The sequence below is a fragment of the Carlito syrichta genome, unplaced genomic scaffold (assembly GCF_000164805.1).
Source record: "Carlito syrichta isolate Samal-C Ts95f unplaced genomic scaffold, Tarsius_syrichta-2.0.1 Scaffold309893, whole genome shotgun sequence".
In the NCBI taxonomy this organism is placed as follows: Eukaryota; Metazoa; Chordata; class Mammalia; order Primates; family Tarsiidae; genus Carlito; species Carlito syrichta.
In genome coordinates, this window is record NW_007253989.1 from 941,187 (window position 1) to 946,854 (window position 5,668).

The following is a 5,668-nucleotide window of genomic DNA, read 5'->3' on the forward strand; positions in this document are numbered from 1 at the left end:
GAAACCTCTCTCTACCAAATAATAAAAATAAAAAATAGCTAGACATGGTGTCACACACCTGTAGTCTCAGCGACTCAGGAGGCTGAGGTGGAAGATCACCTGAGCCCATGAGGTCAGCGCTGTGGTGAACCGAGATGGTGCCACTGTACTCCAGCCTGAGCGACAGAATGAGACCCCAAACTCAAAAAAAAATTAAGATAAAAAAAGAAACATGTTAATAAAATTGACCCATACATAGTTGCCCATAGGAGCCTGGCTGGTAAGAACACCAGCAAAGAATCATGGACTTAAAACAGCATGGGATCAGGGAAGATCCAGAGAGATCTCCAGACAGAGCAATGGGGTCACTCAGCTCCAGGCCACTATTTTAATGCAAGAATGTGGCCTGAGTCTTGCCAAATACTCACTGTTTTTCAAGAAAAGCTGTTGATCTAATGTATTGCATAAAAGGCTGACAAGAAATTTTTTAAATGCTGGGTCAGGATCCCAAGGGCCTGCCAGACAGGATCCATAGGCCTCACTTATCCCAATGACCACCCTTTTTCAGTCTCTATACCATTACATTATTATCACAAATGATTAGCTTAAATATATATATATATTCAGATGCATATATATATACATATGTATACATATATATATATATATATATATATGCATCTAAATCCATTTAGTGTTTAATTAGGCTTAGGCAAAATTTCACAATGTGTAGTATCAGTTTTATTTCTACTGGACAACATAGCATTTTGCTGAATCATGAAAAAATGCAATTTTTAGTTTACTTGAGAGAAAGTATTTAATACTTCTAAACTATAAGGACATTTTAGCCTGATACCAAGTCTGCCTGGAGTTCTTTCCTTCTTTTGATTAAGAAGAAGTGCTTGCAGTCACTTGTTTATCTGGGAGTTAAGAAATAAAATAAATGAAGTTAGGCTTCGTAATGCATGCCTGTAGTCCCAGTTATTTGGGAAGCTGAGGAAGAAGGATCTCCTGAGCCCAGGAGGTCAAATCTGCATTGAGCTATGATTGTGCCACTGTGCTCCTGTCTGGATGACAGAGTGAGATTCAGACTCAAAAGTTGAAAAAAGAAACAAAGGAAGAAAAGGAGAGAGAAAGGAAGGAAGGAAGGAAGGAAGGAAGGAAGGAAGGAAGGAAGGAAGGAAGGAAGGAAGGAAGGAAGGAAGGGAAAGAGAGAGAAAGAAAGAAAATGAAAAAGTGTCCTACAAACAGAAGACAAGTTGGATTGATTTTTCATGAAATCACAGTACAAGATTATCATCATACACACCTGTAAACACAGTTTGAAGGTTTCTCTATCTTAGAAAAAATTTCCTATAGACTCCAGATGAAGTCTCCCATGTGAAACAGGAAAGTCTCATCATAGGATGCATTTCTGAGAGAGGAAGTCAGGGCTCTTGCAATATAGTTGTTGGCAGAGAATCATCGGACTTTAATATACACAGCTTCCAAAGTCATAGCTTAGAGGTTGAACTCTTGCATTATTATTCCACACATACCAAACCTATTTGCTCATTTCTGTAATCGTTCACAGAGCACAGAAACCATCAGTGGGGAATAAGTCCAGGAAGGCAAACTGTGCTTCTTATGGCTGTAAGGGATGTAGTGCTCAGTAGAATGGAATTACTTTTCCAGCAAAATAAATCAGAGCACCCCCTAAATTTTTAAACCTCCAATCATGACTGATGTTTACATTTCTTGTTGGTTTCTAGTTTTATATCCAACATATGGTCAGCAAAAAATATCTAAACTCATTCCAGAAATGAAAGGCAAAAGCTGTCTTACAATTTGATGTGCCCCAAGTAGTCTGATACCAGAGATTATAAATCTCCCTGTTGTAGAATCAACCTTTCTTGTCCATTGCTAAAGTATGGAGTGGTCATGTGTTTTTAATTAAAATGATCACTTGTATAAATATTGTCTAGTAACTTAAACTGCCTATCGGAGAAGAAACGTGAAAGCTAATAGAGTGTAAAGACAGGAAATTTCTCTTATAGATATGAAATGAACCTTCATCTTAAAGATAAAGGGACAGAAGGAGTAGCATTCATCAACCTGGTACAACTCAGTGAGTGGTAGTAAATATCTATCCATCATTGCTCTGCCAAGATAATACAACAGAAATGTCCATTTTTTGCTGATAGAAGTGCAGGAGGATTGGTTGTTATTGACTAATCTTGGGTTTTAAGACAGCTGTTAGTCTATGTTAGGGTCAAGGTCATGGGAAACACAAAGTACACATTTATCCCAGTAACCTTAGAGGTAGCATTCCCATCCCCAATCATTAGGGGCAGCCATCACTAAGAAAGAAGTGCTTAATTACTGCTCTATATTATATCTATTTTATTTTTAAAGACTTTCAAATGATTATTTATAGCTCGCATGCAAGAGCTATTTGAACAAACGCCTGCATTTTAATCACACAAGTTCAGACTTCTATGCTGTATTTTTTTAATCTTCAGAGATATATGATCCTGGTGGGTTTCAAAGGTACAAACTAATCTGCACAGTTGGGGTGTTATGTGCCATCCAAAGATCATGAAATTAATGAAGTCAACATTAAAGGGGCCACATTTTCTTGAACTAGTTTGATTTGAGCAAAAGGAACTCGTTTTCATGTAGTCCTAAAACATTTTTATTAGAGCTATTTAATTTTATGACACTGGTCCAAAAGCCAGGGAAATTCTCTCTCTCTCTTTCTTTCTCTATCTCTCTCTCCCTCCCTTTCTCTCTCTCCCTCTCTTTCCTATTCCCCTCATAGTTAAAATTAGGATCCAATTTATTTATAATTTACCTCCAATCCATTTTCTATTAGGACATTCAAAGTTAAAGACTGTTTGGAGATTTAGAGTGAGTTTTGAATCTTGAAATCAGCAAGAACACCAGTGTAAACTTTCTGCACGTCTGCTGCATTTTCATTAGTTTCCAAACATACTTTAGGTGGCCCTACTATGTGCGTTTACATTTTTCAACTCTTCAAATACAAAACAACAAATATATGAATAAAGCTATTATTTCTGATGTAGATGGCAAAATAGGTGGGCTTTAATTTTATTTCTGTAAATTTGAAGAATAGATTATTTCAGTTACCTTATTATTAATGCTTAGCTAGACCTAATGAAATAATTAACTAAAAAGTCATTTGGAGCAGTATAAAGAAATATAAATTTGCTGCAATACTTTTATTGCTGCTGTTAGTAATGATAATAAAAACATATACCATCATAATTATGGCCCTTCACTAGTTTCTGTTCCCTACCTGTCATTCTTCTACTAAAATCAACAAAAAGTGCTTTGGTAACTACTTTAATTTTAGGCATTCAGAAATAGGATAGAAGATATTGTTATTACTTTGAGGCAACCTAAAATCAAATTGGAAAGCTGCAGCATATATGCACACAGGAGCTTTTGAAAAATCATACATGTATGTGATTAAAAATCAGAATTAATATCCTGTATTGTGTGGGACAGACATGGAGTGTCACATGAGAAAGAGAATACGTTTAGCTGAGTAACTGGGGAACATTTCACAGAAGGAACTTTTTGATCAGCTTTCAGATTTGGGTGGAATCTCATTGAGTATGGGATAGTGTTTGTATGTGCAATGTAGTGCTGGCATGAGGAAGGGGCTATAGTCCAGGAGGAGAAGTAGAGAGATTAAAGGTACAAAACTGTACAAACCATTGTCAAAGGACAATACAAAGATAGTCTGACTGTTCTGTGCTAAGGCGTGCGGATTTTATTTGCTAATTTATTAGAAGTGTTGAAAGATTTTTGTATGAGAACATAGTAGGTACAAAGTGTAATTCCTAGTTGTTTTATCTAATCCATTATAAAGAAATGGATTAGAGAGATAAGGATCAAATTTTTACTTTTACAGTGTATTAAACTTCGGATGATGAGGACCTGGACCATAATGGTAGCAACCAAAAGTGAAAAAGGATAACTTGGAGCGGGGTTTTATTTCAAAGGCACTTGATAATGGCTGGTTATATAGTGTGATGCTGAAGGAAAAAACAAAGATGGTAAGAGTTAGAGGCTGGATGTCAGAAAGAATGCTCTATAATTTCTTCATTCATCAAAAAATTGTATTCTTTCAACAAATATATATTGAGGGCACACTATTTGCCATACACAGTGCAAGGCCAGAAGGCTTCAGCGGAGCTTACAATCTTCAGAGGAAGATAGACACTGATCAAATAACCAATATATAATTATATTAATTATATGTATTTATAAAACAAATATTCTATGTGTGTGCATCAAATACACATCATACATATAAGTATGAATATATATGAATATATTCACACTCTTGAGAACAAGATCAACATGAATCAAATTATCAATATATTAATTATAATCAAACAACAATGTAATTATAAACTCTGAGAGAACTAATAATGGGCAATAAAGAAACTTGTGGATGCATGCAAAAAGACTGCCTGGATTAGTTGGACTCATCCAAAGAGTTTTATCTGATGGAAAGCATATTCCATGTAGAGGGAACAGTGTGGGTCCAGTTTTGAAAGGGGACATTGAGAGTTTGTTCCTAGATGAGTTGAGTTTGGTGTGTCTTAGAGATATCCAGTTGGAAATACTAATTAGAAAGATGAAAACATGAATCTGACACTCAAAGGAACATTCACGATTCCAGATCTAACTGTAAAAGTCCCTGGCAAACACATTGGCTATAAACATGGATGACAGCCACTGGGGAAAAAATTCATGTTGAGAGTTGGAGTGAGCCTGAAATTCTGCAATATTCAGAAGCCAAGTAAAGGAGGATGGGGAATGTGCTGGTTTAAAAGACTGAGAAGTTGAGTATTAGAGAAAGAAATTAGAAGGATATTGTATGGGAGAGTTAAGAGAGGAATTGTTTCTGACTGGGGAAGTGGTTGACACTACTGAGTGTTGGTCAGTGGGCAAATAGGTTGAAGCCTAAAAAACATCTGCTATTGGATTTAATTATTTGATGGGTATTGGTGGCTTTGACCAGAGTAGTTTGGGAAAAGGAAAAGAAATAAAATCCAAGTTTTTGTCTGATGAGAATTGGGAGGTGAAAAACTAGAGTGTTAATATAGATAGCTCCATTTGAAACATTTGGCTTTAATGAAAACAACTTTTGAAAGGAGAAATAAGCATTTGTCTTTGTTGTTTGGTGTGAGTATGTGTATGTGTGTGTGTGTGTTTTGTTTTTAAAGAAGCAATAAATTGTTTTAATCAACTAAATTTTGGAGAGATGGCTGAAACTCAAAATGAAAATATTTAAGAAAAGAAAATGAGCTCAAGAAACCCGAGTGTGGTGGCTCATACCTGTTAACTCAGCACTTTGGAAGGCAGAGGCAAGCGGATTTCCTGAGTCCAGGGGTTCAGGACCAGCCTGGGCAACTTGATGAGACCTCATCTCTACAATATATCAAAAAATTAACCAGGCGAGGAGGCACACACCTGTGGTTTCCGCTACTTGGGAGGCTGAGGCAGAAGAATCACCTGAGCTCAGCAGATTGATGCTGTTGTGTTTTTGTGCATGCCATTGCACTCTAGCCTGAGTGACAGAGTGAGACTCCTACTCAAAACAAAAAAAGAAAAAAAAAAGGAAAATGAGCTCAAGAGAGAATAGGGCTGGAAAAATTGAGCAAATAGTCAT